The sequence below is a fragment of the Pimephales promelas genome, chromosome 25 (genome assembly GCF_988280905.1).
Source record: "Pimephales promelas chromosome 25, fPimPro1.hap1.1, whole genome shotgun sequence".
In the NCBI taxonomy this organism is placed as follows: domain Eukaryota; kingdom Metazoa; phylum Chordata; class Actinopteri; order Cypriniformes; family Leuciscidae; genus Pimephales; species Pimephales promelas.
In genome coordinates, this window is record NC_142793.1 from 26,327,547 (window position 1) to 26,337,058 (window position 9,512).

Consider the following 9,512-nt stretch of genomic DNA (forward strand, 5'->3'; position numbering starts at 1 on the left):
TGGTTATCTCTACAGTTATCGTCTTAATCTGCCATGTGTTTGTTCCTCCGAGATTACACTCAGACTAATGACTCGGTTGTTTCTCGTCCAGGTTTAGCTGATGATATCAGAGAGCTTGAAGAACATCCACATCATCAGCGCGAGACAAACGAAGTTATGAACTGAGAGCACATCCGCAATTAATATATTCCCAATCGAATTATAAACGAGACACAAACATGTCTCTTCCTCTCAGACATGAAGAGTTCAGACTCCCGTTCCCAGATCACAGTCTCTCCCACAAGGCTTCACATCATGTTTATTTAAGCGGTCTGTCAGATCAGATGCTCATTGAATATTCATGAGATTTAAGCGACCCGAATACGGTTCTGCTGTTCATTCGTCACTTTGCAGACAGTGCCGGAAAGGTCAGTGTAAAGAAGAATGTTTAGGCCTAAATTGCATCCAGTTTACACATAAAGTCACTGTTAAACTGAGAGTGATGCGTATTGGTCAGTCGTACATCAACGAAACGGGTCAGATTTACTCATAAACTTTAAACACACAATATCCAGCTTTCTTTTACGACATCTATTTTTGTAATTGACTGATTATCGCTTGTTCCACATTTTCAACTAAATAAAACATTATTGTATTTATAATTAACAGGTTTTTGCTAATTCAAAGCAATCTGAATTATTGCATATTGAAAATATGAGTATTTAAATAAAACCAAAAAGAGGCAAAGTGTTAGCTAGATGAGGATGGTTTGATGACAAACATTGACGTTGGCTTGACAAAAGCAGATCTGTATGTTTAAAAGAGCTTGAGTTTTCACTCAGAGAAAGTAAAAAAAAATGTTTTAGCATGTTGCTAGCATGATTTACATTGCTAATACATTTTAATTAATGTTGGCAAAATATTAGCATTTTGCTAGCAAGATTTAATACATTGCTAACATGTTTGCTAGCATGATTAGCATTTTGTTAGCAGGATTAGCACATAACATGATTAGCATGTTGTTAACATGATTTAACACATTGCTAGTATGTTTTAAAACGTTAACATGATAAGCATGTTGTTCGTTTGTGGCTATAGCAGGATTTAACGCAATGGTAACATGAGCATGTTGCTAACATGATTTAATACGTTACTAGCATGAATTAGCACGTTGTTAGCATGATTTAGCACGTTATTTTAGGATAGTCGTCTGCTAGTAATAGAAAGCTTCAATACTTCATTAGCCTTATTGTACAGCATTCACCGCCTCAGTGAAACTCTCTGGGAGATTTCGTTCGTCCGTTTAACGGAAATCGCGAGTCGTATCCAGTAGAAAAGACACAGCGACTCGAGTCAGAACCGCCTGAAGGCCTGAGCCGGGTTTAGTTTGTTATGATCAAATTCTGTAATCCATTTGAACTATACTGTATAAACTTGACTTTAGAGCTGAGTGTGTGGAGATCTCCGGCTCGATTATAGATGTTAGCAACACAATCCCTCAGGCGTTCGCTAAACTGAAGACATGTCTCTGTTATTTACCCGGTTCATAAAGTGCCCGTGGAATGAAGCCTCTGACCTGCGAGAGAAACATCATCAGGAAGCGTCTCTGGAGAAATCACACACACACACACACAACATCTCATAATCTCTTTCTTCAGAGTGTGTGTTCCTTCACTGGATCCCCGGAGATCGGGAACATGTTTCCTCGCCCCGCTCGAGCGCTCGGTCTTCAGGGAGTGTGTGTGTGTGTGTGTGTTGGAGATCAAACGCTCTCGCTGAACACCGTGACCTGGAGACTGAAGAGCTACAAACACTGCAAACACCAGCTTTTCCTCAGGGTTTCTGTCTCGATTTACAGCACAAACATCTAAACATTCTCACATCAACACAGTTACTGGAGAGGAACATCGATCGACTGAAGATATTAAGACTGAAACTGAAGTGAGTTTGAGCTTAAAACAACAAAAATCAGCCAAAGCAGTCAGAAAAATAAACGCAAGTCAAAGGGAAAACACATGTTTTTATCTGTTAATATCATCAGTGATTGTTCTCCTCCAGTAAATGTGTGTTGAAGTGAGTGTGATCTGGAAAAGCGAGACAGAAACACTGAGGAAGAACATCATGTTGAGTCACAAATGATTCATTGTATCAAAGTTTTGAACTGATTCTTTGAAATGAACATGATTCAGTGGAATGAATCAATTAACCACAACCACTAAAGTTTAAACCAGATATGCTTAATAATCACAAATTTGCTTAATTTTGCACGATGACTTTTCTTGCTGAATGAACAGGTTTCCTCGGTTGTCCTGAGGCTCATGGATCTGAAACTTTAATCATGCATTTAAACATTCATAAGCTCACAGTCTCTGAGAAAACGAGTAAAGCTGATGAACTTCACAGGTCGAGTTTCTGACTCGTGTTCCTCTCGAAGCGCTTCAGACGGGAGTCACGTGACTGCTGTTCGCAGAGGTCAAAGGTCGTCGTGTTCAGGAGCATATTATCTGTCGTATTGCAGAGATGTGTGTGTATCAGATAACGATATCCCTGGCTCTCGATGAACACTAACCCACAGAGGATTGAGGAAAGTAAAAGAAAAGAGTACGTTACAGGGTTACATTCATCTTTTTAGTCAACACAATGAAGGAGATTGGTTTAATAAATCGAAAATCTAAATATTATGTTATCTGGACCACATTAATTATCTAAGTTGATTTGACAGGAAAACAAGTAGCGATAACAAATCATGAAAACATTTCTGTACAATGTGAGTTCATAATCACGGCTCTCGTTCATGACAGGAGATGGAGTTCGCTTCGAGATCTCTGAGGAGGAGTGTATCGAGGCACCTGTAGCTGTGTGTGTGTGTGTGTGTTTGAGGAGCTGGAGGTCAGAGGTCAAACACACATATTGATCCTCAGACTAATGAACTACTGAGTGCATAGAGTCTGTAATGAGCAGCACACAAACAGATCATTACACACACACACACACACACACACACACACACACGTGATGTTTAAGGATGTTTCCTTCGTTGATCTTCCAGGTCCAGAATCCCTGAGATGTGTTTAGTTTAGCGGAGCGGCTGTCATCGGGACGGGTCTCGGCTTCAGGGAATCGGCAGCGGTGTTATAATGCACTCTAAATGATTTGATCCCGTTCGGCCGTTATCCCCAGCGGCGGCTGATCTCAGTGCAGTCGGGAGTGGGCCAATCAGATATCAGGATCATTCTGCATTTGCATTTAGATGATGCGAGAATGCTGAACCTGTGCAGGACTCCTCGATTGGAGAAATCCTGTAATTGGATGATGCCATGTTCCCTGTCAGGTCCTGTAGGATGTGGGATATTCCCGGCGGCATCGGGATCAGACTCGCTCCGTGATCTCATCAACACTGGGAATGCAGAACACGGATGCCAATCAGGCTTTTATCATTATAGAAAATATGTTATTTTTCTCGGTGGCATTTGCAGATTTATCCAGTAGCATGTTTGCAATTTCTGAAATACACATAGTAACAAGGATCATATTTTTAAAAAACAGTCATTTTTTGATCACTGTTTATTTATCTCATTATATTCACTTTTTAGATGTTTTTTTTTTATATATATATCCAAAGTGACTTTATTTTATTTTATGCATTTTGCAGATGCTTTTATCCAATGTGACTTACATTGTTATTTCGGTGGCATTGATAGTTTTAATTTATTTAGTTTTCAAATTAAACTGAACAAAAATGAGAAATGTTGCCTTGGCAACTAGCTGAAATAGTTTTTGTTATGTCTGATCTGCGTGTCTGCACTCATTTCATTATATAGAGGCTCTATTTGAACACACAAGCAGGTATTTGAATAACAAACATGAGAGACTCAAAGGTTCAGGATTCGTTTCTGAAAATCAAAATGAGATTCACGATTCCCTCTTGAGCTCAGTTTGAATCAATCTAATGATTCATTCCCTCACTGAACTCCAAAAGAGCTCATAGGGTGATTTTTTATTGTTTGTAAATGATCCTTTCAAATCTGCTTAAAATGTATTTTTTTGTTTATATATATATATATATATATAGTGTATAATTAGGACTAGTATTGATTTATCTTTCAAATAATCTTTAAAAGAATCATTAAAGAGCAAGAATCTCTCTCTAATGTTCTCCTAGTGTCTCTTTATCAGACGCTTTGAATGTCCCAGTTTGAGTCATTATTGAAACCAGCCTGCGCTCGGCTCACCGACTCGCTGATTCTGGGTCAGTTTGTGTCGGTGACCCCCTGAATTGTGTTAATGTGTACCTCTGATGGATTTCCCTCTATCGCTGAAAAACACATTTGTGAAATACGAAGCGATTATGTCAGATTTCTCCATCGCTGATGGGTTTTCAAGGCCGAGCGAGTCGATTGAAGGAATCACTCCAGCTCAGAGAAAGACTCATTGATCCACCGTTTGCTGACTCGCATTTCTTCTCTGATATGAGGCAGATTCATCTTCATATCGCAGTATTTCGAGGTTTGTGAAGAGCATATTATCCTGAAGTCTGTCTTTAGATGACTGTTCGTGTTTATCGATGTGTTGAGCGTTTGATTATTCTCTGAATCCCGGATATAAATGATTCTGTGCTGAAGGAAATGCTACAGAAAATACTAATGTAATTTCGACATGAAAAGGGTAGTTTAGACAAGAATTAGATACAAAAGTAAATCCTGTATTAGTAGCAATTCAAGCTTGTACAAATTTAAGCGTAAATCACTGATTTAAATGAAGTAAAATCTACGCAACTGTGGTTCCCATCATGCACTGGGGCATGAATAATTATTAAGGCTGATGTTTTTTTTACTGTTTTACAGCTGTATTTACACAGTTGTATCGTTAATTTTGTTGTTAGGTTTGGTAACTTGCCATTCTGTGGAATCTGGATTCATTTTCTACTCAAAATGACACAAAAACAATCGTTCGCAATATCTATAGTAATAGTACAATATCTGTATTATTTACTTAGATGATTCAAAATAAAGCATACACTTTTATAGTGTGGTTTAATTCGATATATTATTAGAGTAAAAAGTTAATTTTGTTACATTAACTAAACTCAGTTGAGTAGATTTTACATATGAAATTAAATATAATTAAGTAAAATTAACTTAAGTGTCAAATGAATGTTAAGTTCAAGTAGACTTGATAATAACAGGTAAGTTGTTCAGAGTAATAGCAGTAAAACATAAAATGTGTTATGAGGATTTTATCCTAGTTGTATTTTTGTCATGGGTTCTTGCGTCTGTGCATCAAGTGTGTTTTGATGTTTATTGAGATTCCTTCGTTCCGTGAGAGTCTCAAGACGTTTGATTCTCCTTTGAAAGTTTGCCCTGATATCGTATGGTAATTCCTGATTGAGCGGAGATTCGAAACCTGTTCCCGCTGAGAGCGAACGCGTTAAACACGGCGAGTGAGATCCTGCAGGAGTGACATTTCTGTTCCGCAGATTAATAATGGAAAAGATTACAGACACCTCGAAGGGACAAACAAGACAAAACACAGGAAGGTTATTAAAAGAGCGACGACATGTCAAATATCGACTCAAAGACAGCTGGGGATAACATATCAATATTTGATAGGCCTCCATCAAAGTGAGCATGAAGAGCCTGGCACGCTTAACGTGTGTGTGTGTGTGTGTGTGTGTGTGTGTGTGTGTGTGTGTGTGTGTGTGTGTGTGTGTGTGTTAGGCATACATAACTTGTTTTAATGAGCTGTGTTATGATGGCCTGCCATGGAGAGTATGAATATTGATCAATGATTCAGGAGCCTGTAACATCTCTCTCTCTGTCGGGAAAGACTGAAGGATCTGACAGAACGAGGAGATGATTGAGACAATAACATCCGGATGAGGAGAATCTCCTCCGTCAGCGCTTTTATATACGCCACACGTGCTGGAAAAACATGAAACCGACCCATTTACAGCAGGATAACCCGCAACAACTGCAAATAGTGTGTGTTTATAACATGAGTAAACTGTAAAAGCTGCACAACTCTGTTGATAAAATGTGGTTCGAGCTGGTCTACCAACTGGGTTAACAAGTCTAGTGGGCACATTTGGGACCAGCAAACCATCTTAGACTGGTTTAGGTGTATGTCGTCGGAAGTCAGTCCAAGATGGTTTGCTGGTCTCAAATGTGACCAAACCAGACCAGAATTCAAGTTTGGAGACCAGCAAACCACCTAGGCTGGTTTAGGCTAGTTTTGCAACATAGTTGTACAGCATTTACATATCAGTTTATGTAACCTAATATTCTGCATGTTTGGGTTTGCATAGCTGCTATCTCATTAAACATTAAACACAAGACTTGATGACAAATACACAACCTAAACCAGTCTAAGATGGTTTGCTGGTCCCAAATGAGCCTTAAAACCATCAAACCACTATTTTGTTGGAAATCCAGCTCAATCCAGCCTAATGTGGATCACCGGTCTGGCCAAATACACAGGTCAGATTGGATGTTTTGTTTGGACTGGGAACCATCTTCGACTGGGAACCATCTTTTTTTCATCAGGAAACAGTTCTAGTAAAACTGTCAGTCTGTTTATATGTGTGTGTTGTGTTCGTTTCAAACCACGAAACAAAGAAATGTGTTTTCTGACTTGAAAGCGGACCCAAGCGACCCAATCTCCTCCTCTGTCTGCGCTCGAGGCGTTTGACCCGTTTTAATCTCACAGCTCGTGAACAGCCTCGCTGCGAGGAAAGCTGTCAGTAACTAGCGGGATAACCGTGTGTTTGTGTTCATGTTCCCGTGGGGTTTCCACACACTCTGAGATATAACCTCCAGAAAAGCTCTGCATGCAAATGACCGCTGACGTCCACCAGAACCGCAGAGCTCAGAAGGTCAGGAGATCTCTGTGTGTGTGTGTGTGTGTGTGTGTGTGTTCATAAAAGCCTCACTGGATTTGACTGTAATATTTTCGGTGTGAAACACCTTGATCTGACTAACCATTCCCATAAAGCTTTATTTTCATTAATACTTTTTTGATAATGGCTTATTCTCCGTTTAAACAAAACCAATATTTACATTTCTTAGAGGAACAAACCGATCGATATTTAAATCTGTTAATGGAACAAATCGACCGATATTTAAATCTCGTAAAGGAACAAATGGAACAATATTTAAATCTCGTAACGGAACAAATCGACCGATATTTAAATCTCGTAACGGAACAAAACCGAGTGACATTTAAATCTTGTAACGGAACAAAACAGACAAATATTTAAATCTCGGAACAAAACAAAACAAACAAATATTTAGAATCTCGGAACCGAACAAATGGAACAATATTTAAATCTCGTAACGGAACAAAAGAGGCAAATATTTACATTTCGTAACAGAACAAAACAGACAAATATTTAGAATTTCAGAACGGATCATATGGAACAATATTTAAATCTCGTAACGGAACAAATTGGCCAATATTTAAATCTTGTAACGGAACAAAACAGAACAAATATTTAAATCTCGGAACAAAACAAAACAGACAAATATTTAAATCTCGTAATGGAACAAAACAGACAAATATTTAAATCTCGGAACAAAACAGACAAATATTTAGAATCTCGTAACGGAACAAATGGAACAATATTTAAATCTCGTAACGGAACAAATGGAACAATATTTAAATCTCGTAACGGAACAAATGGAACAATATTTAAATCTCGTAACGGAACAAATGGAACAATATTTAAATCTCGTAACGGAACAAATGGAACAATATTTTTTTTTTAAAAAACACAACAGACTAATGTTTAAAGTCTGTCCACGCGAGAGACGTGTGTGCATACAATACGTGAGTCAAATATGATTTTTGAGATGCTTTCTGAGAAATGCATCTCTGTCAGACGGAAATGAGAGGAACGAAAGCGCATTACAGATCCCAGATCAGTCATAACTTATGAAGAACATCTGAGCTTCATTAACTGTCCTCGGCTCAATACTTGCATGCAAGGAAAGGAAATGAAATAATAAAACAGATCATTGTATTGCAGAGAGATAAAAAAGTGAACAATACTTCCATAAAAATAATAATAATAATGTTGTATAAGAATTAAAAGAGCTTTCTTTGCAGTCGCTCCTCTGACACAGACTGATAATAACTGCATATGAATGTCCAGATCAGATCACTCTTTCATGGAGAAAAATCAATAATAGTGGATGTTCAGTCTTTAATATTCTGCTAAACATCTGCTTTGTGTTCGGCAGAAGAGAGAGAGTCACACGGGTGTGGGCGAGTCCATTTCATTTTCAGGGAAATTATTGCTTTAATGCGATTAATAGAGTGTATGACCCGTCCGTCGATACTCAGATCATGGGTTCTGGGCGTTTACGGTCCGTAAAGAAGCATTAACTGATCTTACATGTTTAATAGAGGCGTATGATGCGGAGTTTGTTTAAAGATGTTGAATTTATGACATACTAAGTTATAATTATGAGAAAAAAGGTCAGAATTATGATAAAAAATTTCAAGTTATGACATTCAGGGGAAAATGCAAACATGAAATTATGCCATAAAAGTCTAAATTGACAAAAAGTCGAAACTGAGATATGGAAATTGTAACATACAAAAACATAATTATAATAAAAAATGACTTTGTGTCATAATTATAATTTTGTTACAATTTCAACATATCTAAGTTTAAACTTTTTGTCATAACTTCGATTTTTTTATCATAATTTCAAATTTTTAACCTCTCAGTTTTGCCTTTGTCAGTTTAGAATTTTTATTGTCATAATTATGATTTTGTTACAATTTCGGCTTATCTCAGTTTGAACTTTTTGTTGAAAATAAATCACAATTTCGACTTTTTAATCTCTTAATCATGATTGTCGTCATAATTTTTCTTCATTTTCATTATTTGGTCTTATAAATGATGATTTACTTAATTTTTTCTCTTATAGAAAGCCCTGTGGTTAGAGGGACTGATTTGCAGTGAAGGTTATGAACATTAGTACTCTGCTGCTGAGGTCATTTTGAGCCGGTGATTATAGAAATATGTAAAGGGTTTTCCTCGTGTGTGGATGACATCATTCTGTCACTTAGTGAGATGAGTTTAATCCTGTAGAGACACAAACACTCACAATCCGTCCGACTCATTTACATGCTTTAGAGTCACACATGCAGAGGAGTTGTGTCCGCGCGAGCTGAGCACGTGTGTGTGTGTGTGTGTGTGTGTGTGTGTGTGGCTGAATATATTAATCTCTATTGTATTAGTGCATGAGAAATCATAGGCAGAACAACAGCTACCATACACACACACACACATTCCCCTTGCGCCTCAGATGAAGGTGTGTGTCTCAGATGAAGGTGTGTGTGTGTCACATCCTTGATGGGACCTTCATTTGACCTCATTCTTTCTTGGGAAATGAACTGAACCGCCTGCATCTGAACGAGAGCTTTTGCTGAACATTTCTGCCATATATAGAAACAAAAATGCTTTTATTAATCAGAATTAGGACATAGGAATTATGAGGGCAAGTCTTTTTGATATACTAAATTAA